At 45.6% G+C, this 21202-nt stretch overlaps 1 pseudogene; it reads left to right on the top strand.

Moving 5' to 3' along the window:
* Positions 1-18518: 18518 nt before the first annotated feature.
* Positions 18519-21202, top strand: part of LOC102811221 — a 7520-nt pseudogene continuing 4836 nt past the window's right edge.

The following is a 21202-nucleotide window of genomic DNA, read 5'->3' as shown; positions in this document are numbered from 1 at the left end:
AACAACAACAACAACAACAACTTCAAGTCACTGGGGGATAGTGGGATGTCTTCTACATCTCCTTGCTGTGTGACCTTGGGCTCATTACTTTCCCTCTCTGAGTCTCAGTTGCCCCATCTGTAAAAGGCGGGCGTTGGAAGCTTCTGATGCGCTAAGATTTGGGTGGAACCCTGAGCCATGAGTCTTTTCCATCCTTGGACATCATCAGAAAATCCTAGTTCTTTCTATGAATGAAGCACTGTTGGTACCTCTTACAGTACATATGCAAATGTTTCTAGATCAATGCAAAATAAAAGACTCAAAGACTCTTGTCCACAGGACCAAGGTCTGGCCAGAGCTAGGATGGTGGAGAGAAACTTAGTTTATGCTTTCATCCCTACTTGGATGCCTGTCCCCACATCCTGTTCTATAGAGACCCATAGAGGAAAAGTGACTTATTCAAGGTCATGTAGCCAGGTGTTCTTTCTGGCACTTTTCTCACCAGATCTTCCCGCCACAGGCCTGGGGCCAGACCTGGCTCTAAAGGAAGGTAGGCTGGAATAAGCATTGTAAGGAAGATCAGCCAAAATGCTCTGTTGTTGCTTAAGTGCCCTTGAATCCAGTTGGTTCTGTCTCTTAGCATGGTATGGAGTTTCTGAGACTGTTAATCTTTCCAGGAGCAGAAAGCTTCATCATTCTGCCTTGGAGCTGGGAAGAGTGCTTTAGGTAACCTGATCAAGGTGAGCACGTCCTTTGAGTAAGATGAAGCATGAAGGGAGCAGGATAAGCGAAGATGTATATCCAGAAAAACAGGAAGTACAGCCATGCTCAGAAGATGTTTCTTGTAAAGATAACTTCAAGGCAAGACTCCCCCTCCACTTAATGTCTCTTCCCAGCCAGAATGCCCCAGCCTCTTTTAAATGTCAATTCTGGAAGTTACACTGAGCTCATGCTGTTTTTGTTAAGTGTTCTGACATAGAGTGACCTGTATAGGATTTCCAAGGCTTTAAAACCTTGCCGGAGCAGAAAGCCTCATTTATCCTCCCCCGTAGCAGCTGCTGGGCTCAAACTGCCGACCTTGTGGTTCGCAGTCCAGTGCTTATAGTAAAGAGCCACAGCACTTCTGAGCACATGCAGAGAAACTGAAGACCACACTTGGATGGATATGGGGCCCAAATTATGCAAGACCTGAAATGGCTTGCTAAGGAACCTGGACTTTATTCAGTGAGCAATAATAGGGAGTCATTGACAGTGTTATAGCAGGGAAAGAAGTGATCAAATGCATGTGAGCTGCTAGAGGCACGGACACCAGTTTGGAGGCTGGAACAATAGTCCCAGGGACAAAGACAAGGGCCTGGACTGGGTAGAGGTGGCAGGGATGGAACACAGGCATTTGTCTGAATGGAGCAGTGATGAGTCTGTTTAGATGAGGAAGCAAAGGAGAAGATGGAGACCTTCTACTCCCAGGAAGGAAGGGAGCTGAGTCTTCCCTATCTTCTTCTGACTGACTGGTCCCCCAGGCTGGTACCTAGGTGGGAGAGGAAGCGAGGGTCAGAGGAGCAGCTGACAGGTCAGAGGGAAGCTTGTCTCTGTTCTCTGGGGACTTTTATTCAGTTTCTCCAATTTGTTAAGGACAGAACTACCCTATAGGGTTTCTTAGGCTATAACCTTTATAGTGAGGGCCTTGGACTATAAACAAAGCATTCCTCAAACATACATTTGTTGTTAAGCACTGTAGAGCTGGTTCTAACTCACAGTGACCTGAGGAGCAGTTGGTGGATTTGAACTACCAACCGTGCAGTCAGTGCTTATCCTATAGTACCACAGAACTCCAAACATATATTTAATACAAATGGTAGTTTGAATTGCAAGGTCTGTAGTTCAAACTCACTATACAGGGTAGCTATGAGTCGGAACCGACTTGATGGCACTTAACAACAACAAAATGGACAAAAATGAAATATGATTTAAGTATGATTCCATTTTGATGTCATTAGTGGGCTTGGCATATAAAGAAATCATGACTCTAAAAAAATCTTATGCAGAACATGTGTCCCATTTTGAGATTCAGAAAATATGACCTTGATGTATCTGTTCTTTACACTGTTGTAATTTTTGTCCATTTTGTTGTTGTTGTTACGTGCCATTGAGTCTGTTCTGTCTCATAGCCTACCTTGATAGGGTTTGTGAGGCTTTAAAAATCTTTGCAGAAACAGAACGCCTCATTTTTCTTTCGTGGAGTGGTTCGTGATCTCAAACTGTGGACCTTGTGGTACGCAGTCCAGTGCTTATCATATGGACCACCACACTCCCTTTGTCCATCAGTTTGAACAGCAAAGTCGGGGATTCAAACCCACCAGCCACACCTCATAAACCCTGTATAGGGTTGCTATGAGTTGCAACCAACTCAATGGCATTTTACAACAATAACATTCACCCCTTATAGGAGAATGGTACCTTTCTAGAACAAGCATGACAATGTCACTCCCTTGCACAAAATATGCCCACATTCTTCCAGTACCCAGGGCCTACTGTGACCTAGACCCTGCCTGCTCCCTGGCCTCACCACTCAGCAACACACCATCTCCTCTTTCCTTCTGGTGCTTCCTCCACGTCCCCACCCTCCTGCCTCCAACAGCTGGTCCCTCTTCCCTCTCTTTGTTGTTGTTGTTAAGTGCCGTCGAATTGATTCCAACCCATAGCGACCCTGTATAGGGCTTCCGAGGAGCAGCTGGTGAGCTTGAACCGCAAACATTGCAGTTCAAAAACGGCTTCCCCCAGCTCTGCCATTTCTTGCAGCCCAGTTCTGTGACCTCTGGCCTCAGTTTCCTCTCAATGCCTCAGTTTCCTCACCTGTAAAATGGGGATATGAGCAGTTCCTGTCTTACAGGGTTGTTTGAGATTGGAGTGGTATCAATGCCTTTAAAGGGTTTATCCTCGCTTGTAACAATCATACAACAGAGCAATTATTAAAAGTTGTTTCTGTGTGCCATAGAGTCAATTCCAACTCACAGTGACCCTATATGACAGAATAGAACTGCCCCATAGAGTTTCCTAAGGGGAATAGGTTAGCTCTGTAGGATATGCCCTGGACTGAGAACCACAGTTAGTGGTTCAAGTCTACCAGCCACTCCATGGGAGAAAGATGAGGCTTTCTGCTCCTGAAAAGATTTACAGCTTTGGACTTAATGGCAATTAACAACAACAGTCTTTACAGGAATAGATATCCAGATCTGTTCTCCCACAGAGAAACTGGTAGGTTTGAACTGTTGATCTTCTGGTTAGTAGCCAAGTGCTTAACCATTGTGCCACCAGGACTCCATTAGAGAGAGTTACCTCCTATATGGAGTCCTGGTGTGGCGCTGTGGGTTAATGCACTGGACTGCAAAGTCAGTTTGGTCCACATGGTCAGTGGTTCAAGCTCACCAGCCACTCCTCGGAAACCCTATATAGGGTCCCTGTAGGTCAGAACCTACTTGACGGCACTTAACAACAACAACAACAACAACAACCTCTTTTATATCTGGCATCTTGTTCTACAGAAAGCTTCTCTGTCCCCTATCCTGACCCCTGCCAGACTGAGTCACCCATGTGGTGCTGTATCTCTCTGGTCATGTCACGCTCTGTCCCTGCTCCCCTGAGACTATGTTCCTCTGGGCAGGTAGGGAACCATCCTATATCCTCGTATCCAAGCACACAGCAGATGCTTAATAAATGCTTGTTGAATAAACTGTTGAGCAGAGAATTGGCAGTGGTCTGAGCAGGAAACCTGGTAGCACAGTGGATAATGAGTTGCTGCCAACCAGCAGCACCGCAGGAGAAAGATGACGTTTTCTGCTCCCGTTAAGATTTACAACCTCAGAAACCTTATAGAGGGCCGCTATGAGTCAGAACGGACTCAACAACACATAACCACCACCACCACTACCATGGAGGTCTGGAAGGTAGAGCTTGGGGACAGCTTTCATGGGACAGTCTGCCCATCCTTCTGGAACTGAAAGTCTTACAGTAAGTTCTGAGAGTGAGAAGGAAAGTGAGAACCAGAGAGACAAGACAGTGGCAGGGGGCAGGGAACAGACCCAGAACCCTGCCCCAGCATCCCTGACCTTGCCCCCCAGCCTCAGTACATCCTGCTCCCCCCCTCCCCATGGTGCCCCTTCACATGCTGTCACCCACGCACACCTACCCTGTCCTCAGCCAGCAGCTTCCTCTGACACACATTTTCCATTCTTGGGTGGGGCAGAGCAGGTTACAGGTGCAAACACTCTCGGAGCTTCCCTGCCCCTCATCTCCTCAGCCCATTTCCCAGTTTGGGTCCTGTCCCTATGGAACCTAGCTGTTCATAGTCCCTGACTTCAATGGCACAGGGTTAGTTGAGGACTACAGCATTCAAGGTTACATGAAGTGGTACTTGGTGTCTTGGATCAAATATAGGACATGGAATCAGGGACCTGGCTCTGCTGTATTTGAGTTGTGTGACTCTAGGCAAGTCCCTTGCCCACTCTGATTTTCATTTTCCCCATCTGTGAAAAGGGGTAGTAATTCCAACCTCCTGGGATTATTGTGGTGATTAAACAAAACAATGGAGGGAACATTAATGCATTTATTTGTGAGGATAGAGATTATTTGAGGGGACAGGGGATGACCCCAGTGGAAACAGGAAAGATCTTCTCGCTGGACCTAGCACTGTGCTAGGCACTGAGGGGTTATGAGTATTTAGACTCTATTGTGTGTTGAAGGTTGGGAGGTAGGGTGGAAAGAACATTAGCTTGGGATTGGAGATCTGGGTTGAACCTCTAACTCTCTGTGTGACTTTGGCATGTCCCTTCTCTCTATGTCTCAGTTTCCCCAATTTACAATAAGGACACTACCCTGGATCCTTTCGAGTCCTTTTAACATCACAGACCCTGTGCTGAGCTAAGAGAAAGCAAGGAAGAGTGAAGCTGGTGTAGTCTTCTGACTGAAGCCATTTCTGAATCACTCCTGAGAATCTGGAGTGAAATCTGGGCTTCAGGCCAGTCCTTTTATGTCCTCCCATCCTCTTCTGGTGCAGGTCCTTTTAGTCACTGCCCATCTCATCAGCTAAACTTCCTTCTTCTGGCTTCCTGCTCCTCTCCCAAGACCAGCTTGGGGAACTCTTCCTCAGGAAAGGCTTCTCTGGCTCTCTGGGGCAGAACTAGGCATTTCTCTCAGGGTTCATTCTAGAACCCACCATCTTCATACTTAGTTCCCTTGCTGGGACTAAGTGTCTCCTCCGTCAGCAGACTGGAGGGCAGGACTGTCTTATTCATGTCAGCGCTCGGCACAGGGCCAGGTACAGAGTAATGGTGACAGAAAGAGAATCACCTCCACTTTTGCTTGGTAAAGTTGAGGGTTGCTAGACTCTCCCAGGCTCTCCCAAAGAATCAGTTGATGGTAGAAACATTCCAGGATTTGGGGTCAGAGGACCTCAGCTTAAGTTTTGACTTCAGCCCTTATCAACTGTTTCACTCTGGAGAGGATGGGCTGGCCTCAAGGTGGAACAGGGCAGCAGGAAGAGATAGGCTTTGGAGCCACACAGATGGAAGTTTGGATCTTGTCCCTACCAGGGAGGAACTGTGACCTTGGCAATGACTTTGCACTTCTGAGTCTCTGCTTCCTCATCAGTAAAATGTGGGAAACACCACTTACCTCCTGTTGGGAGGACCAAATAAGATGCTGTTCAAAAGTCCTTCCAGTGTATAGCCTACTCAGATTCAACTAGAGTTGAGTTTGCTTCTGGTTTGCCACAGGATCTGTCCAGGCTTCTATTAGGACTTTTCACAAGTCCTATTTTCATTGTCTGTTTATGGATTTATCTCCCTGACTATCCCGTGAGTTACTTGAGGACAGGGTCTGGGGTCTGACATAAAACAGAAACTCATCACAAATTAGCTGAGACCTCAACTATAAAGAGAGATGAGTCCTGAAGCATGTCACCCACCACATGGATGACTCTGGAAGACATCATGTTGAAGTGAAATAAATCAGTCACAAAAGGACATACTGTATGAGCTCACTTATAGGAAATAAGCAAATATATAGAAACCAAAGATTACTAGTGGTTACAGGGGTGGGAGGAGGAGGGAAAGGGAGAGTTTTTACTTAGGGGGTATTGAGTTTATCTTGATGGTAGTAGAATCATTTGGAAAAGGATCATTATAAAGGTTGTTTAACATGAAGATTGTAATCCCCGTCAGTGGACTGTATATATATATATTATATAATATAGTTGAATTGGAGAAAGTTTTGTTGTAGATATTTTCACCATTTAAAAAAAAAGTCAGTAATGGAACACAGAAAAGCAAAGTTACTCAAGTAGATAAATATATATACGTTGAAGCAGTATGAGTGTTTATTATTCTACCCTACCTGGAGTCTGATATGGATAGTGTGTCATACATACTTAAAGGTGCTCAGGGCCCTGGCAGGAAACAGATGGTGTACTCACACTGGGTAATTTGAAGGCAGTTTAATCAAGGAACTATTTACAAAGGTTTGGGCAGGGTTTGGGGAAACCATAAGAGACAGTCCAGGGGTGGCAACATGGGAAATTGTTACCACACAGCTGAAGGAGCAGGGAGGGAATGGTTACGGGAACTCAGGGTCAGAAGATGTATGAACAGGGCTACCTGACAGGCACTATGGCCTCCAGGTGGGGAACACAGTCTGTGGCAGCCAGGCAGGAAGAGAGCTGGGGAACTAAATAGGTATCACTCTGTTTACCACTGCACCTACCAGGAGCCAGAGAGTGAGGGAGGCAATTGATATTGTCCACAAAGATTAGATGTCAGGGCACAGAACAGGAGTGGGGAGCTCTGGGGATGTGAGGGGACAGCCAGGAGCGATCTAGCATGAGAGAGACCCTAATGACCTCAGGATCTTTTCAGATTTCTGGATACCCTTATGATGTGCAATAAACAGTCACATTCAACCACCCACAATCATTAGTCCTTAAGCACCTACTGCATAGAAGGTGTTGTTCTAATCCATTTTCCAGTTGTGGAAACTGAAGCTCAGAGAGTTCAAGTCATCTGCCCAAGGTCACACAGCAGGAAGTGATTTAATCAAGACTAGAACTCAGGTCTGGCCTCAAAGCCCAGGCTCTCACCTTTCAGCAACTACATGCCAAGCACTGTGCTAGGCACTTTATACACATGATCTCTAATCCAGTGAGATTCATCAAGGTCCGTGTCTTATCCTTGAGTCTCAGAGAGTTCAAGTCATTTTTTCAGGACAATGCAGCTCATTGGAAGGGTGGGGAGCAGAGACAGAGTTTGCCATAGCTTGGGCCGGGGACCAATTCATGGCTCATTGCATGGTGGCAGCCTCCGGGATTTTTTTAGCCTCAGCGGGTGGAGCCACCTCTCACCAGGTGCCTCCTGGAGTCGCTCCCCAGCTGCAACCACAGGACTTAGACTTTCAGAGCTGGGCAGGACCGTCCGCATCCTCCAGGCTTTCTCTGGCCTGTGACTCTAAAACTAATAATAATTAGTGACAGCTACGACTTCCTGAGCCCCTGGTATGTTAATATATTCTCTTCATCTACATCTTCACCAAACCTGACCACAAACCTCCCTGAGGGTTGTATAGTACCTGAAATCAGGAACTTTTGTTGTTGTTAAGTGCCAACGAGTCTGTTCCAACTCTTAGCAACCCTGTATAGGGTTTCTGAAAAGCAGCTGGTGGGTTTGAACTGCAAAGCTTGTCATTCACGGTCCAGTGCTAATCCTTCAGTGCCACATTGTGGGCTGCTTATTTTGTAGAAGAACTGAAGCTCAGAAAGCAAATGATGTATCTGTGGTCTGCAAATGGGATCCTGCAGAACCAGACTCTGCCACAGTGCATGTGTGCAGCTAAGTGCAGACAGGCTGGGTTCGCATGCTGGCTCTGCATCTCCCAGCTGTGTTGACCGTGGGCACATTGCTGATCTATACCTCAGTTTCCTCATCTGTAAAATGGGAGTGTTCTACTTCCTTTGGTTTGGGCAAGGATGCAATGAATGATTGTATGTAAAAGTACTTAAAACAGGGCTTTATGATTATTCTCCCTGAGTAATAGTCTCCCTGAATCCACTGTACTTTTCAACCACATCAGAAAAGGTTCTTAAAATTGTGTTCTTGAGTTACTGTTTTTAAAATTTGTTTGTTGAAAATATACACAGTAAAACATATATTAATACAACCATCTCTACATGTACAATTCAGCAACACTGATTACAGTCTTCCAGCTGTGAATCATTCTCACCTTCCTTTCTGGAATTGTTCCTCTTCCATTACCACAAACTTGCTGCACCCCTCCCCCCCAAGGTTCTCATCTCACCTTTTGAGTTGCTGTTGTCAATTTCACTCCATATATGTTGTTGTTGTTAAGTACCGTTGAGTCGGATCCGACCCATAGCGATCCTGTATAGGGGTTCCAGAGGAGCGGCTGGTGAGTTTGAACCGCCAACCTTGCAGTTCAAATGACCTTATAGCCCAGCACATTAACCTCAGTGCCACACCAGGACTCCTCCATATATGCAGTTCTTTTTTAAAAGCACAATACTCAAGGCAAGCATTCTTTATATTAACCAGTATTTGGTTTGAAGAAGACTTCAGGGGATATTTCTGGTTTAAGATTTGAGATTTAAAGATTATTTCAGGGCAATAGTTTCCATTGTTCATCAGACTCTATAGCTTCATGAAGTCTGGATTCCATGAGAATTTGAAATTCTGTGCTGCATTTTTCCCTTTTTAGTTCAGGATTCTTTTATAGAATCTTTGATCAAAATGTTCAGTAGACGTAGAAGTAGCCAATGAGTATCCTGCCTTCATCTAAAAATGACTGAATGTCTGTCAACTGTGTACTATGGGTTACACACTTACTTCACAACAACCCCACTCCCATTTTGCAGACAAGGAAACTGAGGCCCAGAAAGAAGACATCACAGAGCCAGGGCATCCACAGTCTAGCAATTCAAGCTGGTGATTGCCCCCTCCTAACTGCAGGAAACTCAGATTGTTATGTTTATTAGTATTGTCTTGAAAACAATACTCAGCCGATAACAATACAACAATCACAGAGGGTGCTTATTTCCATGGGCTCAACAATCAGCCCTCCACCCATGGGGAGGGGACTGGGACTTTAAGAAGAGGCTCTTCGGGCAGGATGAACAAACAAGCAGTGAAAACCTTGCAGCTGGGCCCCAGGTGCTGGGAGAGAGAGTGGGGCAGGAAGCGGGCAGGCCATTTCTTTCTTTCCTCTTCTTTCTTATTTGTTTGAGAAGCAACTTTACTTTCTAAATCGGTCACTGTCACCCGTTGGCCCCTACCCCACCTGGGCCAGGGCCTCTGGTGTTGAGGGCTCAAGAGGAAGCTCTAGGGGGCAGGAGTGACCAGGATGCTAAGTGTGGCAAAGTTTGGGCCCTGCTGGACCTACTGGCTTTTTCCCCAGCAGGGACTGGCAGAGGCATGACCTGAGTCCTCCAGGTTCAACTGCTAGGGGGCAGAACCACTGGCTCTTAAGCCCTATGACTTAGCTATTTTGTAACTTTGAGTATCTTTTCCTTACCTATAAAATGGGAGTGGTTGTTGTAAAGATTAAAGATACTTAAGTAACATGATAAATGTACAACAGTTAGCATCTTTTCCAGCTAGAGATTTAAAAAGTCAAAGTTATTGGGCATTTGGTATGTGACAGGCACTTTTAAAGTCTTCCACACATATTAACTCATTTAATCAGTACAATAATACTATTCCTACTTAACAGATGAATAAACGGATGGATGTGAAGTGGCCAAGTCAGTTGCTAACACAAGGGTGGATCCAGGTTTTGAGAGATATCAGTAGACCTTATACAATATGGGAAGCATCCTTTTTTTAAAAAAATTCAAAATTATGACTAGAAAACAAGGTAGACAGCTATATAGAATGGGGCTCTACAATTAACTTTCATGAGCCTCACCTTAAATCTGCCTCTAAGCTTTGGACTAAAGCACCTTGGTGGTGCAATGGTTAAGTGTTCAGTTGCTAGCCAGAAGGTTGGTGGTTCAAGCCCACCCAGCAGCTCTGCAGGAGAAAGACCCAGTGATCTGTTTCTATTAAGGTTACAGTCAAGAAAATCCTGGAGCATAAGACCATAGGTGGAATCCTGAACCCCATCCAGAATCTTCTGAGGTGGGGAATCTCCACTTCAAAGGACAAGCAGACCAGCCTGGAGCAACTAGAAGAACAGTAGATACTTCTTGAAAGAAAGACTGACAGGAAAAATAAAAAATAACTGCAGTCTGACTTACTACTTATAAGAACAAGCAAGTTGCTCACCCAGGAGACATCAAGGCAAGTGGTCGGGTACCCTCAGGACAAACTCCTTCCAAGACTAAGACTCAAGGGGAATACATGAGCAAGCATGTGGTCTGACTGGTGACCAAGTTGGTCGCTGATAAGGGGAAGTGAGGGAAAAACAGTAATGAAGTTGTGAGCTAAGTCTGACCACGTTCAATAGACTCCCGTGAACCCGGGTTGAGACCTTGTTGGCCAGCAGTATGGCAAGACCTGGGGACTCCTGGGCCCAGAGTCAGTGACAAAGCCACAGAGGACTAGAGGGAGAGTGAAGCATCCAGCTGATAAGAAGTGAAGGGAGATGCACAAGAACACCCACACTTGCAGATAATACCCACTTGACCTGGCTTCAATGGCCCAATGATCAGAACTTGACTAGAAGAAGAAAGAAGAGGAAAAAAAGAGTAATCTGATAATTTGATGAACCTGACCTACACCTACAGATGCAGTAGCTCAAAAGAGGGAACAAATCTTTACAGCAAGGATCATTCCCACCCCCTCGGTACACAGGGTAGACAGGGATGGGCAACTTAGACATTGGCTACCCAAAATGGTGTGTGTGTGGGGTGCTACAAAGGCAAGAAGTGACTGGCTTACAAGCTTTCAAGAGGGAGCCTAGTTCCAGAGGGTGCGGGGGAAGGTAAAATCTGAAAGGAGATGGGAATAAGATTCTTGGGGTACAATAGTGAATAATTGCTATCATGACTGACTGTGAGGGTTGAAAATGTAAAGATAGATGTTTTGTAGCAAAAGGAGGGGAGTGATTGACTTTGCAATCCAGGAGTGGAAGTCCCTGGGACCATCAAGGGAGAAGAGCAGAGAGTGGGACCCTACCCAGAGAAGCAGTGATGCCTGAGATGGAGGCACAGTTGATGATGTGGAGAGATAGAGTGGCTGGGGGCTCTAGATGAAGAGAGGGAGAGGGGCTGTGTGCTGGCGACCGAGTGGCAGGCTTGTAGGGTATACCCTTTGGTTGTTTGATGATGCATGGAGGGGATTGTAACCATGGCAACAAAACAATATATATATACGATAGGATGAATGTAAAGCTAATGTTCTCCCATGTAAACATAATTCACAATAAAAACTTTTTAAAAAGAAAATAAAATCCTAGGAGACAGTTTTACTCTGTTACATGGGGTCACTATGAGTCCTGTCAATGGCACCCAACAACAAGCATTAGACCACTCTGTGGCAGAACCTGCCAATAAGAGGCAGTGCTTTCATTGCATTCACCAGGCACCACACCCTCTCCCAAGTCTCAGTAACCCAATGACATAGGCATGTTATTGCCATCCCTCATTTCCAGATGAGGAAATTGAAGTCCAGAGAGGACCAGTGATTTGCCTGAGAGCACACAGCTAAGAAGAGGCAGAGTGTGTTTGAACCAAGCAGCAGACTTCAGGGGCCATGTGTGTAACCACTGCCATCGCTATGACTGCCCTCGGACTGACTCTCAGCACGTCTGACAACACTCCCATTCCACACTGTCCTTCCTGAAGCTTCTCATTTCTTACACGGTGACATTTTGGGGAGGGACAAGACACTGGATTTGGAGTCACAGGTGCCTGCAGCTTCCTAGCTATGGGTCCCTGAGATAGTCTTTCCCATCTCTGAACCTCAGTTTCCTCATCTGTAAAATGTACAGGTGGTCAGAAAATCTGGAAATATAGTTTATTATTGTACACATTGTGTAATGGACCATCAAGAAACCATTGATTATGTATGTGCATTTGTCTCTGTTTCCAGGCCTGCTGTCTGCTCTGGATAACACTTCACAGGAGGCTTTGAGGATTGGAGATACAGGAAGGTGAAGGTCTGGCCCATTTTGGATGCTCAGGACCAGAAGAGATTGTTATGAAGCTAGGTGAGGGGTTATTTGTGACGAGTGGGGATTTGGAATGGAGCAGGTGTCAGGCAGCCTGCATCCAGATAGATGGGTCTCTAACATCAGTTTGTGGTGTGACCTTGGAGAAATCACTCACCTCTCCATCTGAAGGTTGCATGCTTGAAGAGAATTGTTGCAAGTGCATAGTTGCACAAAGCTGTCTTCAATGTCCTTAGGAGACTGCATGTATGTACAGGATAATAGGAATGTCTTCTGAGGGTTGTTCCCATGGGGGCTCCCCCTTCTCTTAGGGTGCTCTCTCTGACTACCAGCAGTGAGACTAGGACGAAGGTAGGTAATGAACTCTCACATCTCATCTGCTCTGGCAGAACCTCAGCTCAGCTCATGGGCTCTGCTGCCAGTCCGTCTCCATCCAATCTCTGTTCCCTCGTCTGTAAATGGGGGTGATGGTAACAGATTTCCATATACCCATTTTATAGATGAGCTCACTAAGGTCCCAGGATGCACAGGACTTGGCAGAGGTTATGGCTCTCATCTAGCTTTGACCTACGCTTTGGTGCGTTGTCCCACAGGCGTGCAATTTCCGCAAATGGGAGTCCTGTCTCCTTTCCAATCCCAGTTTCCTGTAAGAAGTTTGGATCACATCGTTCTTTACCTTCTGTCTGGAATCCCATCTCACCTCTATTCTCCACCTGACAAACTCATCTAGTGGGTGGGGTCAGGCCTTTGGGCCAGCCTTGACACCACCACATAGGAGCAGGTGACCCTGATCAAGCTGCCCACCCTTTCTGGGCCACCATCCTGTTGGCTGTGTCATGAGAACAATAGTCTCTACCTTAAATATGGAAATGTTTGGCACACCCAGAACTTGACCCATTGTGAGTACAAACTGTCACCTACTTTCTCTTCACTAGTAATCCCTGTGGGGTAATGCGCTGGACAGTAAAGTCGGTTTGAACCTTAAGGTTGGTGGTTCAAGCTCACCAGCCACTCCTCAGAAACCCTATACAGGTTTGCTACGGGTTGGAACTGACTCGATGACACTTCACAACATCAACATGGCTCTATCTCACATGTCACCTATGAGGGAGGCTACCCTGACTCCTCATGTGAACCAAGTTTCTCTGGACTCACTCAGCCTGGTTCCTACAGTACTTATCACCCTGTATTGTAATTATCTGCTGTCGTGCCTGTATTCCCCTCTACCTCAGGCTCCTGTGTTCTATTCTTCTTTACATCTGCTGTGACTGCAGCAAATAAATGGACAAATGGGTAATGCCTCCGTGGGGCTAAATTTGTTACCTATACTTTCTGCCCTGGGAGGACAGCAGGATTCTGGGTACTGTTATCACCACCGCTATTATTTCTTCTACTAGCACTGAGTTTTGCTTGGATATACAACCGACACTTTATGGAAGCAGCAGTCAAGAAACCAAATGGCAAATTTGCTACAAAAGACCTCTTAAAATGTTAAAGAGCAAAGATGTCAGTTTGAAGACTAAGGTGCGTCTGACTCAGGTGTGGTATTTGCAATAACCTCAGATGCATGTGAAAGTTGGACAATGAATAAGGAAGATCATAGAAGAATTGATACATTCAAGTTATAGAGTTGGAGAAGAATATTGAAAGGACCATAGACTGCCAGAAGAACCAACAAATCTGTGTTGGAAGAAGTACAGCCAGAATGTTCCTTAGAAGCCAAGATGGTGAGACTTTGTCTCTCATACTTTGAACATGCTGTTAGGAGGGAACAGTCCCTGGAGAAGGACATCATGGTTGGTAAAGTGTAGGGTCAATGAAATATAGGAAGACCCCCAACAATATAGCTTGATACAATGGCAGTAATAATGGGCTCAAACCTAAGCACAATGATGAGGATGGCACAGGTCTGGGCAGTGCTTTGTTCTGTTTTGCATAGGGTCACTGTAAGTCATAACCGACTCTCTGGAACCTGGCACCAGTTGTTAGTATTGTTGTTAAGTGCTTTTGAGTTGTTCCAACTCATAGCGACCTTGTGTAGGTGGGCTTTTCTGCTGGTGAGTTTGAACCACCAACCTTGTGGTTAGCAGTCCAGTGCTTATCCTCCAGTGCCACAAGTTCCTAATTTTTGAGTATTTACTATGTGCTGATCTTGAGATGTCCTCTCATACCTTTAAGTCACCTTTTGGGGTAGAAATTCTGTTATTAGTCTCATTTCACAGATAAGGAAACAGTCTGTGCTGGGGGAGGCGGTAAAATACATGTTGGTACAACCAGGGCCCACCCTTCCAGTGAGGATGAGTGATCAGATACCAGATTATTGGGTATATGTGACCCCTCCCAGAATTTGCCTTTGACCATTTTCTCCTTGTAGGACTTTCTCCTCCCTTGAAGACCCTGCTTCTTCTAGAACCTCTCTTTCCTCAGTCTCCGTCCCAAATTCCATCCACTCCTTGTTGGTGTTTTCCTGGATTCTGCTTCTACATCTGGTAGTGAATCAAGACAAGAATGTATTTTATTTTGTCTGCCTGACATAGTTATCCATCCTTTCTTGCTTCCTGTTCTTGTAGGCTGTTGGGTGTCCATCACAAAGTCCCACCCACTGGGAAGGGCAAGTGGGCCAATTACAGTGATCTATTTCCTTAGATACAATGATTGGTTCAAGCCTAGGCATGTGATACAAGTTCTGCCAATCAGAGCCCTCCCTGAGATTTTTGATGGCGCTTGTGGGGACAATTGGTTCCTTTATCTTTATGCCAGTTTCAAGTGTAAGGGCCAATTCTTTTTTTTCTTTTTTTTTTTTAGTTTTTATTGTGAATTGAGTGATAGTTTACATGGGAGAACATCAGTTTTACATCATTGTTTCATTGCAATGATTACAATCTCCTCCATGCATCATCATTCAACAGTATTTGATTCTATTCTCTCTGCTTTTTTTTGTGGGGAGAGGAGAGATATACATAAAAACTCTCAGGAACATATAATAATTTAAACAACCAGAAGATATGTATGTAAGTCTGCCTTTTGGCCGCCAGCACTCAGTCTTTCTCTTTCCATGGGTCCTCAGCTGCTCCTTCTCTCCATGTCCTCATCTCTGCCTCCATCTCTGGTGTCACTGTGTCTCTGGATAGGGTCCCGCATTCCACTTGTGCTCCTCTCCCTTAATGCTCTTAGGGTCCTCTGTTTCTGGACTGTAAGATTAACTACTTCCCAGTTTTTGTTAAACGGGGCCAATTCTTAAAGAAAGGAAGAAGCATACAAAACAAAATAAAGGGGGTAGGGAGAGACCCCCAATGACATTATTGTAAACCTTAGATTTAGCAATACCTCCAGTTTGAATCATCCTTGAAACTCCAAGATAAAGGAGCCAGTAAATTCTTTAAAGCATTCTTTATTTTGGCAAAATATATACAATAAAAAGATTGGCATTTGTTTTGAAGTGTTTAGTTCAGTGACGTTAGTTCCATTCACCATGTTGTGTAACCATTACCACTATCTATTTCCAAAAAGATTATGACCCCCAATGGAAACGTAATACCCCTTAAGCAATAATTACTTATTCATTCCTTCCCTTAGCCCCTGGTAAACACTAATAAATTTTTATCTTGATGTATTTGCCTATTTGGAGTCCTGGTGTGACGCTGTGAGTTACTGCACCAGACTGCAAAGCCGTTTGAACTCATGGTCGGTGGTTCAAGCTCACCAGTTGCTCCTTGGAAACCCTATAAAGGATTGCTATGGGATGGAATCGACTCAACAGCACTTAACAACAACAATTTGCCTATTGGACATATTGTTAGGAGGGACCAATTGCTGGAGAAGGATATCATGGATTGGCAAAGTGGCAGCAATCAATGGGCTCAAGCGTGGCAACAACTGTGAGGTTGGCTCAGGACTGGGCAGTGTTTCATTCTGTTGTATATAGGGTCGCTAAGAGTCAGTACCGACTCGATGGCACCTAACAACAACAACATATAAGTGGAGTCATACACTATTTGTCCTTTAGTGCTCTAACATTGCACTTAGCATCGTGTTTTTAAGGTTCATCTATATTGTAACATATATCTCCAAGGAGCCCTGATGGTGCAGTGGTTAAGTGCTTGGCTGTTTACGGGAAGGTTGAAGGTTTGAACCCAGCAGGGGCTCCACAGAACAATGTGACAGTCTGCTTCCATAAAGATTGACAGCTTTGGAAACTATGAGGCAGCTCTCCTCTGTCCTGTAAGATCCTTATGAGTCAGAATCTACTTACTGGCAGATTTGTTTTGGTATCAGAATTTCATTTCTCTGTCTGGTATATATGGTACATTTTATGTATCCATTAATCTGTTGATGAACACGAGTTATTTCTACCTTTTGACTGTTGTAAAAACACTGCAATGAACATTGCTGTACAGGATCTGTTACACGCCTTGATTTCAAGCATTATATACCCAGGAGTGGAATTATATATGGTAATTCTATATTTCACATTTTGAGGACCCACCAAACTCTTTTCCACAGTGGCTCTCCCATTCTACATCCCCACTAGCAACAAACATATAAAGAGTTCCAATTGCTTGACATTCTCACCAACACTTGCTGTGTTCCATTTTCTGGATAATAGCCATTCTAGTGAGCTGCTAAAATTTTTATTTTTTTGCTTAACCAAGTTTAAATAGATTTTTTGTAATTTATAATCAAAAGATTTCTGGCTAATACAACATTTTCTTCTCTCTTTAGCCTCCTTCTACTCCCGTATCGGCACCTCTAGTGTAGGTGGCTCTTGAAGAGATGGTTGTCTGACAGGTACCTGAAATTTGACCTCATCATGTTCCTTCTTAAGTTCCCATCTGAGACCCCAGAGCCAGAAAATTCAGTCACTTTTATCTTTTCTTCCTCAAATTGTTCTACTTCAAACACTGCTGTTCTGTTTCAGAGAGTTCTCCATCTGTCCTCTCCTTTCCCTCCCCAATGCCACTGCCATCTTCAACTCAGTGCCATAGCTTCAACCTGCCTTCCTTTCTTCTTCCTTTGCTTGGCCCATCCTCCACACTCTTACCAAATGACCATTCTAGAACCCTTCTCCTCTTCCTATTCCACATTTCAGCTGTGTTTCATGCTCTTACCCTGAACACATTGAGCATGTTCTTGTTGGTGGGCTTTTCTGTTGGAATGTGTCTCTGCCCAGAATAAGCCTGGCTCCTTCCCTCACGTGGTGGACTATAACTATTCTTCAAAGAGTCCTCTCAAAGCTGACTCCTGGGAAAAGTCTCCCAACCTACTCTTCCCTACTCTCTCCCTCCCCGCACCTTCCAGGGCACCTGGATCTTCCCTTCTTGGGATAACTGGACCATGAACTCCCTGAGAGCAGGACCATGTCAGAGTACCCTCTCCACCCTTGGGCCAGGGAGGCACAATGAGGTGAACTCAGTGAGTAAAGGAGAATGAGAAGTGAACCTTCATTGGCCGAATCAACCTCCTGACCAAGCCTTGATTGTTGAGGCCAAAGAAGTAGTTGGAGGAAATCATAATTTTACTTCTTTGCATGTGGACAACACTTCACAGTCTACAAAGTGTTTACAGATTTATTTTTTCAGTAGGTCTTTACAACAGCTCTATGAATTGCTAGGAAAGACATTGTTGTTGTTAAGTGCCATCAAATTGGTTCCGATTCATAGAGACGCTGTAGAGGGTTTCCGAGGAGCGGATGGTGGGTTTGAACTGCCAACCTTGAAGTTTAAACTGACTTTGTGGTCCAGTGCTTATCCTACAGCACCACACCAGGACTCCAAGGGGAAGATGTTGTTGTTAAGTGCCGTTGAATTGGTCCGACTCACAACGACCCTGTATAGGGTTTTGGAGGAGTGGCTGGTGAGCATGAACTGCTGACCTTGTGGTTCAAACTGACTTAGCAATCCATCGCATTAACCCACAGGGCCATTTACAGGTGGAGAACTTTAAGAGAAGTCAGAAAGCACATGCTTTGGAGAACTGGGCACCAGAACCCTGATCTCAATTTCAAGCCTTTTCCATGCTCCTTATTTCCCAAATGTGAGAGAAGAATCAAGGAAAATCAGGTCACCTGAGCAGAAAACTGTGGCACATGGAAGGACTACTCTAACTACCCCTTTAACGTGTATGGTGTTGCAGGCGTTTCATGAGCATTGTCTTATTGCATCAAAGGGTTTCTCATTTCCCTTTTACAAATGTAGAAACTGAGGCACAAAACAATTAAGAGACTTGCTTCTCTTGGCCAGATTCCTTCTAATATTTTCTAGTATCTCTACACTGTCCAACTTTCTCATTCCTTCATGCATGTCACTGACACGACACTGATTGGGGGACATTCGCCCCATTTTTCAGAGGTGGCAACTGAGACTGCGGATTGAATGGCAGAGCTGGGAGATAGCACTGATCCGTGGGAGGGGGCCCGGAATGGGCATCGACGGCGTCCTCCCCCTGCCCTGGCGGCGCAGCTTCCCTGCTGCAGCGCGGCAGGTGCTCAGCTGCGCTGCGGGTGTGCCGGCGTGGGCGTGGGCGACGGACCCAGGCGGGCGGGGCCCCACGCCCATCCTCCCGCCTGCCCGCCCTCTCTCCGGTGGCTGGTGGCAGGTGAGTGGGTGTCGAGGAACCGCCAGGCAGCGGAGAAAACAGTACGCCGCAGAAATCAGATTACTCACCTGCAGCTGCGAGTACCCAGGGCTAATAAAAGCCGAGCTTCCTGTTGTTTCTTTATTACCACCCTCCGCCTCCCCCAGCCCCAGCCCGCTCCCAGCTGCAGCCCGAGCCTAACTGATCGCCAGAAACCAGTAGCCTTAGGCTTCAGGACCATGCTGCCTGAAATTCCACCATGTGTGCAGCACACCGTTGAGTTAATGATGGATTGATGTCTGGATTGTGTTCCCACCCATCACCTGCATGAAAATCATCGGGGTGCTTATTAACAATACAGGTATAGGGATACCACTTCACACCTGCACAGCCAGGATCTCCAGAGTTGGAAGTCCAAGCGGATGCATCCCAAGCTGAAGACAAGAGAACCAAGGAGTTCAAATGATAGGAACTCGTTCTTTATACCTGCAACCCAGGAGTTAGGGATGGATCCCCAGTTTTGAGCAAGTCCCTGACCTTCTCAGACCCTCAGTTTACTCATCTGTAAAGTGGGGATGAACAAAACAAACTGCTTGGGACTGAAGGGTTCAAGTGAGATCATGTGTTTATCTCCATTACTGGCTGCTGCTTCAGGAGTTTACTACAATCCAGCCAGGAATAGACAGATACTGAGCAGTATGAGGAGCATGACCCAAGGGGCCAATGGCCGGGAACTGTGGGGGAGATTGAGAAGGCCCTTCCTTCATCACTGAGCTGCTTCACAGAGTTCTCTACACTCGTGTTTCCACCGCCCAGTCCTCCATACCCTATTCCAAACCAGCTTCATTTAGTTCATGCCACAGCATGGAAATGTTCTTGCCCAGGACATTGACAAACTTATCTCAATGTCTTCTCTGGCATCCAACTGCAGAGCAGGCCTCCTTCACACTTCACTTCCCTAAGCTTCCCTAAAAGGCCTCACATTCCTGTTTTCCTGATAGTGCCCTCAAAGTCTCTCAACTCTTTCTTCTCCTTTCTGTAGGACTGTGGGCACCTCAGAGCTCACCTGCTCACCCTCACAGGCCCTCACTAACAAACTCACTCTCCAGTTCTCATCTCCCAGCTAACTCCCCACCCCCCCAGCCACTTGTGAGCTCTGATATGTAAACGTCCTAAACATCTCTACTTTTGTTGTTAAGTGCCTTGGGTTCTGACCCATAGAGACCCTGTGTAGGATTTCCGAGGAGCAGCTGGTAAGCTTGAACTGCTAACCTAGTGGTTCAAACCGACTCTGCAGTTCACTGCATTAACCCACAGTGCCACACCAGGACTCCTTGTTGTTAAGTACTGTCAAGTCGGTTCCGATCCATAGCAACCCTGTATAGCAGCTGGTGAGCTTGAACTGCCAACCTTGCAGTTCAAACAGCTTTGCAGTCTGGCACATTAACCCACAGTGCCACACCACAAGTCCAGGTCTCCTTGGTGACCTCAAATACCCCATGTCAACTTGACCACCCCTCATCATCTGGCTCCCTCTTCTGCTAACTTGCTTCTTCTTTTGGGTTCCCAAGTCTCAGGGCACCAAACCAAGATTGTTCCCTTGTCCCCACATTCAGTCTTCAAGTCCAATCAATTGTTCTTAAATCTGTCCCCTTTTCTCCAGTCCTTCTGGCCCCATGCACTCCAGGTGCTCTAGTTCAGTCCCATCATCAGCCACCTGGACTCTCTTAACAGCTCTTAAACAGCCTTATTGCCTCCAGTCTTACTCTCACTATCCGTCAGGAGGATCTTTTAAAGATAAGATCCTTTCACTGCCTTGCTTCAACACTTAGATGGCTTCTCAGTGCCTTCAGGATAAAATCCAGACTCCTCCTCCCATTCAAAAGCTTACCTGGGCTAAGAGACACCTTCATTTTCATCCCACCCCCTAAGCATTTTTCATAAACAGTGTGGTTACTGAGGTCTTACTAAATGCTCAGCACTATGGCTACCCAGTTCTTTATAGCTTTACCTCAGGCTCATAGCATTCTTATGATCATTATTGCCCCCTTACAGATGAGGAAATTGAGGAAGAGGGAGGTCATCTTGTAGGTTGCAGAATTGAAATTTGTGCTTAGTTCTCTTTGGTTCCAAAGCTATTATTCTTAACTGATCTGGTCTTGCACCACTTACTGCCAAATGGATTATGTACTTAAAAAAAAATTCCCCTGGTGTCTAAGAGTAATTCCCTGGTATATGGTAGCTATTTGTTGAACGAATTAATAGATCTGTCCAAACTGCCATGGATTCTTACATCAATCTTCAAAACTGTTATTGTTAAGTGCTATCAAGTTGGTTACAACGCATAACGACTCTGTATAGGGTTTCTGAGAAGTGGCTGGTTGGTTTCAACTGTTGACCTTATAGTTAGCAATTCATTGCTTATCCTATGGCACCACACCAGGACTCTGCCCTCAGAACTTGTTGTTAGGTGCTTTCGAGT

This window comes from Chrysochloris asiatica, unplaced genomic scaffold, assembly GCF_000296735.1.
Source record: "Chrysochloris asiatica unplaced genomic scaffold, ChrAsi1.0 scaffold00047, whole genome shotgun sequence".
Taxonomy (NCBI): Eukaryota; Metazoa; Chordata; class Mammalia; order Afrosoricida; family Chrysochloridae; genus Chrysochloris; species Chrysochloris asiatica.
This window is presented reverse-complemented; position numbering and strand designations above follow the sequence as displayed.